Here is a 16,713-nt window from a genome sequence, read left to right on the forward strand (position 1 = left end):
GACTCCTCCCAGCGGCAATTTTTCCATTGGCTGTTGCGTGTTGAATCTGCCTAGCACAATCTTTTTCATTGGCCTGTTTACGCAGTGGTATTGCGCAATAAGGGAAGTGTTTAATATACAAACTGGACACCGCTGTTTTCAGCGGAATCTGAGGAAGACAGCAAAAAAAACCGCATCTCTCTAACATTAATAGTTTTTGAGACAACTACACATTTGTAAAAGTATGCCATTTTGGGCGGTACCGCCTAATCCGTCCCCAGAGGGTTAAAATTCACGTGTATTTGACCCTCTTGGCCTTCCATACACATTAGATATAATGAAAGGAGACGTGAAAAAAGGACATCGCTTTGTTTTGATATGGATTACTTTATCACAGAATATTTGTTCGGGAGCACTTGTTTAGTTTAAAAGTAGACATGTCAAGCTTTCTATAGATATATCTCTCATGTCTCTTCGTTGAGTATTCATGGAGTTACAGTTCATTTTAATGACGTGTTTGTAAATGAAGATCAGCGCAGACCAAGGCTGCAGACAGCACACCTTGTTTGTTATCTTTATTTTATAAGTGCCCAAAGTTTTGTTGTTATTATGTTTGTATCCAAAAAAAGTAGACCCTTCACAGAGACACGTTAAAATTCACGTGTATTTGACCCTCTTGGCCTTCCACACATTAGACGTGAAAAAAGGACATTGCGTTGTTTTGATATGGATTACTTTATCACAGAATATTTGTTCGGCAGCACTTGTTTGGTTTAAAAGTAGACATGTCAAGCTTTCTATAGATATATCTCTGTCTCTTCGTTGAGTATTCATGGAGTTACAGTTACTTTTTTACCCTCCATGTCAAATGATATTTCGTTTTGCACGGCTCAACAAACACCTGGATTTTGCTCTTGTTTTGTTCTAATGAGTGGATTGTGTGCATTAATATTTTAAGAAGCTCTTAAAAATATATATAAATGACTTTATCATGTTGTGACGATGGATAGCAATTGATGTGACGTTCAGAACTTCAGCCTGACAGATAAAATCTCACAAGTACATATAAACACTCGTTTTCATGTGTATAATATATTCTTCTAATTGTTTTGTGCCGTTTCGCTGCAGGGTTTTAATGTGAAAGGCTGTGAATTCTCTATTTAGACTTGTTCAGAGAAATACATCGCGAGCTCGGGGACATTTGGCTGCCGCGAATATATCATGTTATTACTTTAAACAGTTCAGAAACATCTGAATTCAGCTATTGGTGTGTTCTAACGTGTGGATTGCGTGCAATCGCCGATATAATTTAATTATAAAAGGTCTTAAATAAGAATAAATTCGCTCGTTGTGAGCTCCGTGGAGACAGCCTGAGCTGAGCAGCCGTGATTCTTCTCTCGTCTTTCTGACTTCTCTCTGCCCAGACATCAAGTATTCATAAGCTGTATCACGCTGTCAAATTATATTTCATTTTGCCCACATAAACAGTTAAAAAACACCTGAATTCTGCTCTTGTTGTGTTCTAATGGGTGGATTAGTGCAATTCGCTGTGATATTATTTTTGGAAGCGCTTAAAAAATGCTGATGACGCGCTCATTTCTCTCTCGTCTTTCTCGCTGTTCTTTGGCCAGAGACATAATTTATAAATGAGATCTGACCCGGTAATAATAACATATGTTGGTTTAGCTTGTCAGTGTGAATGAAATGTGTAGCCTATTATTATTTGTCCGATCTCGCCCCGAAACGCGGCTGTCATGTGGACTTCAAGTGTTCAGAGAAATACATCGCGAGCTCGCGGACATTTGGCTGCCGCGAATATATCATGTTATTACTTTAAACAGTTCAGAAACATCTGAATTTAGCTCTTGGTGTGTTCTAACATGTGGATTGCGTGCAATCGCCGTTTTAAAAGGTCTTAAATAAGAATGAATTCGCTCGTTGTGAGCTCCGTGGAGACAGCCTGAGATGAGCAGCCGTGATTCTTCTCTCGACTGCTCTCTGCCCAGAAATCAATTATTAATGAGCCCTAACCCCTGTAATAATCAGATATGTTGGTTTAGCTTGTCAGTTTGAGGGAAATTGTATTATTTACTTGGTATTTTTAACCGGTTTAAAAGTGAAACAAAACCCGACTCCTCCCTTTAATCTCGGTTATTGCAACTAGGGGCGCAATTTTTCTCAGACAATGTAAGTCTATGGGTAATGTATTTTGACATTTAAAAATTAATAAAAAAAAAACTTTAAGTCTGATCAGTCTGAAAAGATATAGCAACCAGCACCGCTCTATCCCGCAGGTGTCTGCCGAGTTTGGGGCTTGTGGCTTTAAAGCCCTAGGAGGAGTAGCGTTCAGAATTTCTGTCAGAAAAATAATAATAAGAAAAAGAAGAAGTTTAAATAGCATAACAGTATGTTGGCTTGTTGCCAAGCCAACATAATAAGATTAAATAGTAGATCAGTAAGTTGGCTTTTTCAAGCCAACTTAATAATAATAATAAGATTAAATAGTAGATCAGTAAGTTGGCTTTGTCAAGCCAACTTAATTATGCCTCTGGCCAAAGAACAGCGAGAAAGACGAGAGAGAAATGAGCGCTTCATCAGCATTTTTTAAGCGCTTCCAAAAATAATATCACAGCGAATTGCACTAATCCACCCATTAGAACACAACAAGAGCAGAATTCAGGTGTTTTTGAACTGTTTATGTGTGCAAAATGAAATATAATTTGACAGCGTGATACAGCTTATGAATACTTGATGTCTGGGCAGAGAGCACTCAAAAAGACGAGAGAAGAATCAGCTGCTGCTCAGCTCAGGCTGTCTCCACGGAGCTCACAACGAGCGAATTTATTCTTATTTAAGAATTAAATTAAATTTTATAATTAAATTATATCGGCGATGGCACGCAATCCACACGTTAGAACACACCAATAGCTGAATTCAGATGTTTCTGAACTGTTTAAAGTAATAACATGATATATTCGCGGCAGCCAAATGTCCGCGAGCTCGCGATGTATTTCTCTGAACAAGTCTAAATAGAGAATTCACAGCCTTTCACATTAAAACCCTGCAGCGAAACGGCACAAAACACTTAGAAGAATATATTATACACATGAAAATGAGTGTTTATATGTGCTTGTGAGATTTTATCTGTCAGGCTGAAGTTCTGAACGTCACATCAATTGCTATCCATCGTCACAACATGGTAAAGTCATTTATATATATTTTTAAGAGCTTCTTAAAATATTAATGCACACAATCCACTCATTAGAACAAAACAAGAGCAAAATCCAGGTGTTTGTTGAGCCGTGCAAACAAATATTCTATGATAAAGTAATATCAAAACAATGCAATGTCCTTTTTTCACGTCTAATGTGTGGAAGGCCAAGAGGGTCAAATACACGTGAATTTTAACGTGTCTCTGTAAAGAGTCTACTTTTTTTGGATACAAACATAACAACAACAAAACTTTGTGCACTTATAAAATAAAGATAACAAACAAGGTGTGCCTTTGTGTGCGCTGATCTTCATTTACAAACACGTCATTAAAATGAACTGTAACTCCATGAATACTCAACGAAGAGACATGAGAGATATATCTATAGAAAGCTTGACATGTCTACTTTTAAACTAAACAAGTGCTCCCGAACAAATATTCTGTGATAAAGTAATCCATATCAAAACAAAGCGATGTCCTTTTTTCACGTCTCCTTTCATTATATCTAATGTGCATGGAAGGCCAACAGGGTCAAATACACGTGAATTTTAACGCGTCAACAACACGTTAAATACGTGTATTTCATGCGTAGACAACACGTATTTAATATTATTTATTTATCAGCGCTGCACAACATGGTAAAGTCATTTATATATATTTTTTAAGAGCTTCTTAAAATACTATATTACTTCAATGTTATATCCAATATTATTTAACGTGTTAAATAGTGTTGTTTACAAGTGAAAAATCAGCGGGTATTTAACATGTATTTCACGTGAAATACACTGAAGTACACCCTAAAAATCAGTTTGAAGAGGTCAATGTCATTGGCTGCTGAGGACTTGGGTCAAACCACTACTGTGAGCTTAGTGGTTGGGGTGTACCATTCATAGACAGGCAACCACCATTTAACATGCTATAGATCAGCTTATTCAGCCTTATTATTTAGTCTTTTTTCTTTTCTGTTTTGTATAGCCTATAGAAATAATATATTTAAGTTTCAGTTTTATGAAATATTTATTTTATAATAAATAGTAATTAAAATTTTGTGGTGATAGTATAAAGTTTATAAAAGTTACAGTATTTTGTAATGAAACAGGACTTTTTGTTTAGCTCTTGACTCGCCGAAGTATACTATATATAGTGTCCCTTCTTTAATTTTTCAGTAATGTGTGATAACTTAAAATATGTTGTCAGTACTATTAAAATAAGATTAAATTGAATGGTATTTAGGAGATTATGGTTTTTGCATGACTTATTTCGCATTCAACTAGACAACCCTGTCGTAGCTGTTATCATAGCCTAGGCTTTTTATTAAGAAAAGAAAACAGCAAGGGACCATGGAAAAAGACTGTTGCAGGTGTATTTTTTATGGTATTATTATTTTATTTTTTTGCAGCGGAGCAACTCAAGAATGTTGGGCACACAAGTACTGTGGCTCTTTTGCCCCATGGCCAAGATGGCCAAGCCAACATCAAAGTTAGTTCACTAACTTTTAATTCTAGTTATTATTAGGGCCCGAGCACCGAGGTGCGAGGACCCTCTTGTATCTGCTTTGTTTATTATTATTATTATGTTGGCTTGGCAACAAGCCAACATACTGTTATGCTATTTAAACTTATTTTTATTATGTTGGCTTGGCAACAAGCCAACATACTGTTATGCAATTTAAACTTCTTCTTTTTCTTATTATTATTTTTCTGACAGAAATTCTGAACGCTACTCCTCCTAGGGCTTTAAAGCCACAAGCCCCAAACTTGGCAGAAACCTGCGGGATAGAGCGGTGGTGTGTGCTATATCTTTTCAGACTGATCAGACTTAAAGTTTTTTTTTTTTTTTAGTAATTTTTAAATGTCAAAATACATTACCCATAGACTTACATTATCTGAGAAAAATTGCGCCCCTAGTTGCAATACCCGAGATTAAAGGGAGGAGTCAGGTTTCGTTTCACTTTTAAACCGGTTAAAAATACCAAGTAAATAATACAATTTCCCTCAAACTGACAAGCTAAACCAACATATCTGATTATTACAGGGGTCAGGGCTCAGGGCTCATTAATAATTTATTTCTGGGCAGAGAGCAGTCAGAAAGATGAGAGAAGAATCACTGCTGCTCAGCTCAGGCTGTCTACAAGGAGCTCACAACGAGCGAATTCAATCTTATTTAAGACCTTTTTAAAACGGCGATTGCACGCAATCCACACGTTAGAACACACTGAGAGCTAAAATCAGATGTTTCTGAACTGTTTAAAGTAATAAAATGATATATTCGCGGCAGCGCAACTGCCCGTGAGCTCGCCATGTATTTCTCTGAACACTTGAAGATAATTTACAGCCTGTCACATTAAAACACTGCAGCGAAACGGCACAAAACAATTAGAAGAATATATTATACACATGAAAATGAGTGTTTATATGTGCTTGTGAGATTTTATCTGTCAGGCTGAACCTCACATCAATTGCTATCCATCGTCACATGGTAAAGTCATTTATATGTATTTTTTAAGAGCTTCTTAAAATAAATATTCCTGCGAATGCACACAATCCACCCATTAGAACACACTAAGAGAAAAATCCAGGGGTTTTTGAGCCGTGTATGTGTGCAAAATGCAATATTTGACATCGCGAAGGGAAAAAAAAGTCACATGACAGCCGCGTTTGGGGCGAGATCAGACAAATAAATAGGCTACACATTTCATTCACTCTGACAAGCTAAATCAACATATGTTATTATTACCGGGTCAGATATCTAATTAATAAACTATGTCTCTGACCAAAGAACAGAGAGTAAGACGAGAGAGAAATGAGCACTTCATCAGCATTTTTTAAGAGCTTCCAAAAATAATAATCCACCCATTAGAACACAACAAGAGCAGAATTCAGGTGTTTTTGAGATGTTTATGTGTGCAAAATGAAATATAATTTGACAGCGTGATACAGCTTATGAATACTGGAAGGAAAAAAGTCACGACAGCCTTTTAACTCTGGAGTCGATTAACGCATATATGCGCTTTGAGGCATTTTCTCCTGATAACCCCGACAATTACTTAAATTACATTTTCAGTTTTAATCGTACAGATAAGAGCAATACATCAATCGAATCTGTAAAGGGTCTACTTTTTTTTGGATACAAACATAATAACAACAAAACTTTGTAAACTTCTAAAATAAAGATAACAAACAAGGTGTGCTGTCTTCAACCTTGTCTGCGCTGATCTTCATTTACAAACACGTCATTAAAATGAACTGTAACTCCATGAATACTCAACGAAGAGACATGAGTGATATATCTATAGAAAGCTTGACATGTCTACTTTTAAACTAAACAAGTGCTGTCGAACAAGTATTATGTGATAAAGTACGCGATGTCCTTTTTTCACGTCTCCCTTCATTTTATCTAATGTGTATGGAAGGCCAAGATCAAATACACGTGAGTAGTAGATATACTATAGCTTCTGTCAAGATGATTTATGACTTTGACCTTTGACCTTTTGACAGGTTGAACTTCCGGTGACCTTATGATGGATGGGCGGGACAAATGAGTTCAAGGGTTAACCTATGACCATTCCCACGCGTCGATCATGCGTTTTTGACAGAAAGTTTTACCCTATTGACCTAATTAGTTCTAAATCATGGTTTTGACGGCTAGTTTAAACGGAAGATGAAAGACTCCTCACGCATCGATCATGTGCTTTTGACAGAAAGTTTTACCCTATTGACCGTTAGTTTGTTTGAAGTCTGTGCCAGATAAATTGTTTGAAGTTTGTGTCAGTTAGCTTGTTTGAAGTTTGTGTCAGTTAGGTTGTTTGAAGTTTGTGTCAGTTAGCTTGTTTGAACTCTGTGTCAGTTAGGTTGTTTGAACTCTGTGTCAGTTAGTTTGTTTGAAGTTTGTGTCAGTTAGTTTGTTTGAAGTCTGTGCCGGATAACTTGTTTGAAGTTTGTGTCAGTTAGGTTGTTTGAACTCTGTGTCAGTTAGTTTGTTTGAAGTTTATCACAGTTATACGGTTATATGTGTGTGTGTGTGGTTATACGGCTTCTCCCCCTCCCATTACATTTATGAGCAGTGTATAAATGGGGTCGGTGTGTTCTACATTTATATATATATATATATATATATATATATATATATATATATAAAACATCCTATAATTTATATATATAAAACAATTAAAGATTGAAAAACATTTCAGTTATATAATTTATATAATCTAAAACACATTTTAATTATTTCACATTTATATATATAAAACATTATATAATTTATATAATCTAAAACACATTTTAGTTATTTCACATTTATATATATAAAACATTATATAGTTTATATAATATACATAATCTAAAAACAATTTAACTAAGGTTGAAAAAACATTCCGTTCTTTTAAAAAAAAGGTTATAAATTAAACCGTATAAAAGAATATACTGAAACCGACTGTTTCAGATAAAACAAGATCTTTTTTTTTTCTTTTTCTTTTTTTAGAGAGCAGGAAAGAGATGTTTTCACACACCTTTGATCCTGACCCTCTGTGTCCCCACTGTCTGCGTTTGCACGCCACAGTGCACACTCGTCGGAATTAACTAACCAATCATAATATCTTCAAAGCCATTTTTAATTAAAACCAAACGTATCTCACACGGGAGTACCATGATTTTGACAGTTTTCTGACGGTTCACCTATGAATTACGGCTGGTGCGCGTCTAGCATCTCTTGTACCCCTTTCTCTCTCTCCCTCTCTCTCCCTCTAATGCCTGTGTACACACATTCGTCTCCAAGTCTTATTTTCTTCTTTTAATGAATATAAACACATTATACATTCACAAACAATATAAAACAAAACATTTACATTAGTTTTGTTCATCACTAAAAAATATACATTTTACCAGGATCGGGGAAAAAATATATAATTGAACAGAATGAAGAATATGGTCTATTGAGGAACCCGGACGTGTCATTGACACAATTCAGTTAAATTCATTTCACATTATTTGTTGCAAGACATTTTCTATATTATATTTAAAACCTTTTATATCCATCTTTATATCATATCTTTTTCAAAAAGCTGTTTAATTATTTATTTTAACCGTACACCTACAGTACCACCATACAATAAAATGCTGCATGCACGTACACTTTTAAGCGATCTGAATTATGACTAGCCTATAAATTTCATCATAAGCCACACGTACCTTGTTATATCACTATAATATCCACGGCGCTATACAAATTTGTATTCTGATAAACCATATAAACAAGCCGACATACGCGTGGACATATCAAGTTAAAAAGAGACTTATCTCTATTTTAAACAATATTAAATTATATATGACGGCGTGTTACTAAACCGGAACATACATTTTAAACAAGTATTCATCGTTTTTATAAAACACATCGCAGTAACAGACATGTTACTAAACCAAAACAAATAATTTTATCATACATTTTTTTAATCATATATTCAATCAGTACTTATACAACATATTCAAACACATTTTAAACATATTTTAAACAAAAACTAATCATAAACGCAGCCTTCTCAAAATTACAGACATGTACAATCATGCTGATCACATATTATGGGATATTCAGACTTTTAGCCACTAATACGTTTTAGGATAATGAAAAACACCAACGTCTGAGGGGTGTCAAAATATCTCCAGTCCCCAAAACCCACTCAGACTCCAGGGGTTAAAGAATATGAAAATAAATAATTATATAATGACATCAGGCTACTAAAGCAATTCATTAAAAAAAAAAAAAGGTATTCAACATTTAAGATAATCAAACTTATAAAACACACCATACTCTTCTTTTTTTTTAAGAGATAACTTATTTTAAATGTGATAGCATAGTATATATACAATAAACATTTCTGATGATACATATAAAAATTTATCCCTTACATTTTTAGACCGGTGAGAGATGTCCAAACATGAATGAAATATCCCCAAAATAAAATAATACGACTTAAAAAATAAAATAAAAATGATTAAATCATAAACAGAATCTCACAGGTCTTCGTAGTGAAATGTATGTGAGACCTGAGGGGCTGCTTCACACACACCCCGCGCAAGCGAGGGTGGAGTTCCAGACCGCATGATCTAAGTCAATGGTGTACATTATTTCAAAGCTAACATTAATGTATTTTTTTTTTAATAATCAGTACCCCCAGTACATCTGATGTCCGTTGATTCTTAATTCATGATATATATTACCTAAAATATTTCATATTTTTATATAATATTATATAATAAAAAATTATTTATATCATATTATATCATATCATATATATGATCATATTATATCAGATGCGTCATGCATTAATCACTTTAGATTCTTTAAAGTTCTTATTTTTAGCACCATCTTCAAAGTTTTCATACCATCTCTCTCTCTCTCCCTCTCTCCCCCTCACACACACACACACACACACACACACACTCACTCTCTCCCCCTCTCTCTCACACACACACTCTCTCTCTCTCTCTCTCTCTCTCTCTCTCTCTCACACACACACACACACACACACACAATATGAAACATGATGCCAAAGTCTTTCTGTATGTTTTAAAAATAAAAAATAAAAAATATTGATTTAGCTTTAAATCTATGCTGAGGAGCTCGTTTGTTTGTCACAGTATAGACTGTGAAGTTTAGATGAAGTGGCTTTATCTTTTAGAAGAAAGACCCTCGATCGTATTCAACCATTAAAGATGGTTCAGGAAAGACCCACGCGTCCTAGAGATGTATTTTATGTGCGTTGCTACGGTCGTAAACCTTTCACATATCTATGGTACTTTCAGACACAGAGCAGGAAAGACATTTGCAGGCCCTCTGCTTAGCCGTCCCAAAATACCTCCATTTAAAAGCAAAAATATTAAAATGACCGCCTGTACATCTAACAGGCTGTAGTTCTATTTTATATGTTTTGTATTAAAAGTACTTACTTTTGTATTTAAATCCTTATTTAAAACAATATATTTAACCGACAGTATCCCCCCAACGTGTGTTTTCCATCAGTTGTTTGCCCTTCAGCCTTATTACGTAGTGCTTTTTATTTAGCCTACTGTAAGATCCCTTTACAATAGTCTAATGAAAGTTAACTTTTCTTAAAGTTTATAGTTGTATTTTACTGTATCCCCATCCTTCTATCCTGTAGATTGTATGCGTACTGTAAAATAACAAATATACATCTTGCTTAAAGTCACTAAAATAATTACACCTACAATTTGAAAACGTGTTTAAACACATTGTGTGTCACTAAAGCAAGGCACACCGTCTATCGTCTTATTTTTTTAAATAACCGATGACAAATCGTCTCTTCATATAATTTATCCACCCGAGTGCTTTTCTCACACGAGTAGAAAACTCTTTCTCTTTGGATGTGTTTGGCAGAAACATAATTTCTACATCAGAAATTTTTTTAAATGTACGCTGAACTTTTCTCATTCGACGGAAATACTATTTTCAAATTATTTACCCGGCCTATAACACTCGGTGTAAATGTTCTTACCTAGAACAGAAAACATACACTTTGACTGTTTTGTAGATGCCAACAGATCATGTCAAGGGTGTTTCACATCTAAGAATCACGATGTTTTGTAAATGACATTTTTCTTACACCTCGATATTTAGCCGTATCAAGATTTTGGACGGTCGTTCGCAATTTGTTTGTCGGACCGTACGTTTTTAGGTGATCTTTGTGCGGCGTCATCCTAACAGGAATAAATGAAAATTAAGAAATTAAGTAACAGTTTTTTCTCTTTGAGATATTTCTTTTAGCTCAACTTTGTGTCTGTCCAAAAGTGTGATCGCATGAAGCATCGAAGCAAAAATTAAGTCTAGCTGTTTTACACTTAAAACTATTACAACCTAAACAAATCAAACGGTACACTCGTTAAAGTTTCCACACTCTTGTGAGATACATTTTGTCCATAACCTTTTGTGTGTATTCGAGCGACCAAATCACTAAGAAAGAGAGTATAGTGAGAAAACTAACGTTTACAACGCATATAGAATTCAGAATACAATTGTTAAAGTATTTTTATTTTTTTGTTAAATGTTGATTTGTAAATGATATTTTTATTACTCCATTAGATTTAGTCATCGTGTTCGGATAGCCGATGACGCAAATCACATTTTGTTTTAAGACTCCTGTAAGTTCATGCTAACTCTCGCGTGGGAAAGAGAGCGGGGTGAGTGTATTCTATTCATTTAAGAAAAATGATTAAACATTTCCCCCGAACATTTTTTTTTCTATTATTTTGACAAAACACGACACGACGACATTAAACAATGTTATCAGTTCCTACGGCCATCTTCTTCGATTCAAATAAGGCACCTATTGTTTCCGTTGGCGTTATTCTTCTTCTTCTTCTTCTTCTTCTTCCGCCGCAAGTCTATGGCAGCCCATAGAACCGATTGCGGGAAAGTTGTATAATTTGGCACACTGATAGAGAGAAAATGGAAATTCTTTTTTCCTCTGAATCCTTGGCTCTAGCCAAGTCGAATGAATCCCGAAATTCAAAAATCGCAAGGTTTAGTTTTTTCGCTATTTTCAATTATTCGAAAAACCTACTTTTTTGAACTCGTCCTAGACGGTTAGTCCGATTGCCACGAAAATTTTCTCAGATCATCTTCAGACCAGGCCGGCAAAAAGTTATGGAATTCAAGTTGATTCGTCCAAACGTTTTCGAATGACACGTAAACAAATTTGACAAAAAGCATGCAAAAATACACGTGAGGCTATATCTCGGCAACGGTTTGTCATATTGAGACCAAACTTGGTGTGTGTTATAATAACCCTGACCTGAGACTACCTGCAGTGTTTCGACACAGCGCCACCTAGTGGTCAGGAGATATGAAAAATGCATATTTTGGCTTATAACTTCTGAATGGTTTGGCCAAAAATCACACAACTTGTCTCTTTAGATTCAGTGAGTCATGTCGAGTCGAATGATATCCAATTTTCCTGTGTCGGCCATTTTAGGCGTCGGCCATTTTGAATTGTGTTTTAAAATGCTGTATTTTTTGAACGCAGCATCGTATCGATTCGCAAATAATTACAAAAATATTCGGCTCCATGCCCTGAAGGTACTCAAAAAGTTTGGTGGCAGCGCCACCTTGTGGCCAATAGTTATAATGAAATATCACATAAATGCTAATAACTTTTGAATAAATTAGACTATTAAAATTAAAATGGTCTCGCTTTATTCTGTGGGTCATGCCGAGAGCATTGATACCAATAATGTGAAAATTGGCTTTACTTCCTGTCCGCCATTTTGCTTAATGTTGAAAACCTACTTTTTCGAACTCCTCCTATACCGTTAGTCCGATTTTCACCAAATTTGACGTGAAACATCGTCAGACCATGCTGGCAAAAAGTTATGGATTTCGTGTCGATATACGAAACGGTTGTCATTTAACGCATCAACGAATTTGCTGGAAAGGTGCCAAAATGCATTTGAGGCTGTATCTCTGCAACGCTTTGACATATTTGCACCAAACTTTGTATGTGTCATCGCCACCTCAGACTGACAATGCCACATAAATTTGGTAACAGCGCCACCTATTGGTCAAGAGTAATAAACCATTCATTAACAGTGAATATTTACACTTTTAAAAATGCTAATAACTTTTTAGTCCATTAGCCTATTGCAACGAAACTGGGCTCAAAATATTCCCTGGTTTATGCCGATAACATAGATACCAAATATGCCAGTGTTTACTGAAGTTCAGGTCCACCATTTTGATTTATGTGGAAAACCTACTTTTTCGAACTCCTCATGAACCGTAGGTCCAATTTTCACCAAATTCGAATCAGATGATCTTCAGACTATGTTGGAACAAAGTTATGGATTTTGTGTCGATAGACAAAACCGTTTTTGCATACCAAAGCGACGAAGTTGAAACACAATGACAAAATGACACTTGAGGCTGCATCTCTGGAATGCTGTGGCATATTAACACCAAACTTTGTGTGTGTCATTGAAAAGTCAAACAGAGTACACCAAGTTGATTTCATAACAGTGCCACCTATTGGTCAAACTTTATAAGCCAAGTAATCATGCTACTAGAGGTGGTATTATGATTTTTTTTTTGCCATTTCAATTACAATAATTCCAAAATTACTGTTATTGCTCATTAATGTATTTGGTGTGATGCTTCATGCCATGCTTAGCTCCTACATTTGCCGTTGGAGTGCTTGGCCCCGTAATTGCTGCTTGCAGCTATATTTAGGGGCCAAGCACCGAAGGTGCGAAGGCACCTATTGTGTTTGTTGGCGTTATTAGGGGCCAAGCACCGAAGGTGCGTAGGCACCTATTGTTTCCGTTGGCGTTATTAGGGGCCAAGCACCGAAGGTGCGAAGGCACCTATTGTGTTTGTTGGCGTTATTATTATTATTAGGGGCCAAGCACCGAAGGTGCGAAGGCACCTATTGTGTTTGTTGGCGTTATTATTAGGGGCCAAGCACCGAAGGTGCGTAGGCACCTATTGTAATCGTTGGCGTTATTATTATTCTGCTTCTTCTTCTTCTTCTTCTTCCGCCGCAAGTCTATGGCAGCCCATAGAACCGATTGCGGGAAAGTTGTATAAATTGGCACACTGATAGAGGACAGTCCTAACATTAACTATAGCAAATTTCAAGTCTCTAACTCCAACTCTCTAGCGCCACCACTTGTCCAAACTTTCAATGTTTATATGCTAATAACTTTTGAATCGTAAGCCAGAAAATGGAAATTCTTTTTTCCTCTGAATCCTTGGCTCAAGCCAAGTCGAATGAATCCCGAAATTCAAAAATCGCAAGGTTTAGTTTTTTCGCTATTTTCAATTATTCGAAAAACCTACTTTTTCGAACTCGTCCTAGACGGTTAGTCCGATTGCCACGAAAATGTTCTCAGATCATCTTCAGACCAGGCCGGCAAAAAGTTATGGAATTCAAGTTGATTCGTCCAAACGTTTTCGAATGACACGTAAACAAATTTGACAAAAAGCACGCAAAAATACACGTGAGGCTATATCTCGGCAACGATTTGTCATATTGAGACCAAACTTGGTGTGTGTTATAATAACCCTGACCTGAGACTACCTGCAGTGTTTCGACACAGCGCCACCTAGTGGTCAGGAGATATGAAAAATGCATATTTTGGCTTATAACTTCTGAATGGTTTGGCCAAAAATCACACAACTTGTCTCTTTAGATTCAGTGAGTCATGTCGAGTCGAATGATATCCAATTTTTCTGTGTCCGCCATTTTAGGCGTCGGCCATTTTGAAATATGTTTTAAAATGCTGTATTTTTTGAACGCAGCATCGTATCGATTCACAAATAATTACAAAAATATTCGGCTCCATGCCCTGAAGGTACTCAAAAAGTTTGGTGGCAGCGCCACCTTGTGGCCAATAGTTATAATGAAATATCACATAAATGCTAATAACTTTTGAATAAATTAGACTATTAAAATTAAAATGGTCTCGCTTTATTCTGTGGGTCATGCCGAGAGCATTGATACCAATAATGTGAAAATTGGCTTTACTTCCTGTCCGCCATTTTGCTTAATGTTGAAAACCTACTTTTTCGAACTCCTCCTAGACCGTTAGTCCGATTTTCACCAAATTTGACGTGAATCATCGTCAGACCATGCTGGCAAAAAGTTATGGATTTCGTGTCGATATACGAAACGGTTGTGATTTAACGCATCAACGAATTTGCTGGAAAGGTGCCAAAATGCATTTGAGGCTGTATCTCTGCAACGCTTTGACATATTTGCACCAAACTTTGTATGTGTCATCGCCACCTCAGACTGACAATGCCACATAAATTTGGTAACAGCGCCACCTATTGGTCAAGAGTAATAAACCATTCATTAACAATGAATATTTACACTTTTAAAAATGCTTATAACTTTTTAGTCCATTAGCCTATTGCAACGAAACTGGGCTCAAAATATTCCCTGGCTTATGCCGATAACATAGATACCAAATATGCCAGTGTTTACTGAAGTTCCGGTCCACCATTTTGATTTATGTGGAAAACCTACTTTTTCGAACTCCTCATGAACCGTAGGTCCAATATTCACCAAATTCGAATCAGATGATCTTCAGACTATGTTGACACAAAGTTATGGATTTTGTGTCGATAGACAAAACCGTTTTCGCATACCAAAGCGACGAAGTTGAAACACAATGACAAAATGACACTTGAGGCTGCATCTCTGGAATGCTGTGGCATATTAACACCAAACTTTGTGTGTGTCATTGAAAAGTCAAACAGAGTACACCAAATTGATTTCATAACAGTGCCACCTATTGGTCAAGCTTGATAAACCAAGTAATCATGCTACTAGAGGTGGTATTGGTGTCTTTTTTTTTGCCATTTCAAATACAATAATTCCAAAATTGCTGTTATTGCTCATTAATGTATTTGGTGTGATGCTTTATGCAATGCTTAGCTACTACATTTGCCGTTGGAGTGCTTGGCCCCGTAATTGCTGCTTGCAGCTATATTTATTATTATTATTCTTCCTCTTCTTCCACCCCAAGTCTATGGTAGCCCATAGAACCGATTGCGGGAAAGTTGTATAATTTGGCACACTAATAGAGGACTGTCTGAACATTAACCGTAGCAAATTTGAAGTCTCTAACTCAAACTCTCTAGCGCCACCAATTGTCTAAACTTTCAAAAACTTGATGCTAATAACTCTTGAACCGTAAGCCACAAAATGAAAATTCTTTTTTCCTGTGATTCCTTGGCTCATGCCGAGTCGAATGGACACCGAAATTCAAAAATCGCAAGGCTTAGTTTTTTCGCTATCGTCAATTGTTCGTAAAACCTACTTTTTCGAACTCGTCCTAGGCCGTTGCACCGATTGTCACGAAAATGGAATCAGATAATCTTCAGACCATGCTGGCAAAAAGTTATGGAATTCAAGTTGATTTCTCAAACCGTTTCCGAATAGCTCATGAACGAATTCTTCGAAAAGCACGCAAACGTGAACGTGAGGCTATATCTCCGCAACGGTTTGGCCTATTGAGACCAATCTTCGTGGGTCTTATAACAACCATTCCCTGGGACTACCTGCAGTGTTTCGGCGCTGTGCCCCCTAGTGGTCAGGAGATATGAAAAATGCATGTTTTTGCTCATAACTTCTGAACGGTTTTGCCAAAAATCACAAAAGTGGTGTCTTCCGAGTCGAATGATACCGAATTTTCCCAATTCGGCCATTTTGGGCGTCGGCCATTTTGAATTTAGTTGTAAATTGCTGTATCTTAAGAATGAAGTTCCGTATCGTTTCGCAAATAATTACAAAAATGTCCGGCTCCATGCCCTGAATGTACACAAAAAAATTGGGGGCAGCGCCACCTTGTGGTCAATAGTTATAACGATTTTTCGAAAAATGCTAATAACTTTTGCATACATTAGCCTATTGTAACAAAACTGATGTTGATAGATTCCTTGGGTCATGCCGAGAACACCGATACCCCATTTGTCAATTTTGGCAAAATTTCCTGTCCGCCATTTTGATTCAT

Source organism: Carassius gibelio, chromosome B5, assembly GCF_023724105.1.
Source record: "Carassius gibelio isolate Cgi1373 ecotype wild population from Czech Republic chromosome B5, carGib1.2-hapl.c, whole genome shotgun sequence".
NCBI classification, from domain to species: domain Eukaryota; kingdom Metazoa; phylum Chordata; class Actinopteri; order Cypriniformes; family Cyprinidae; genus Carassius; species Carassius gibelio.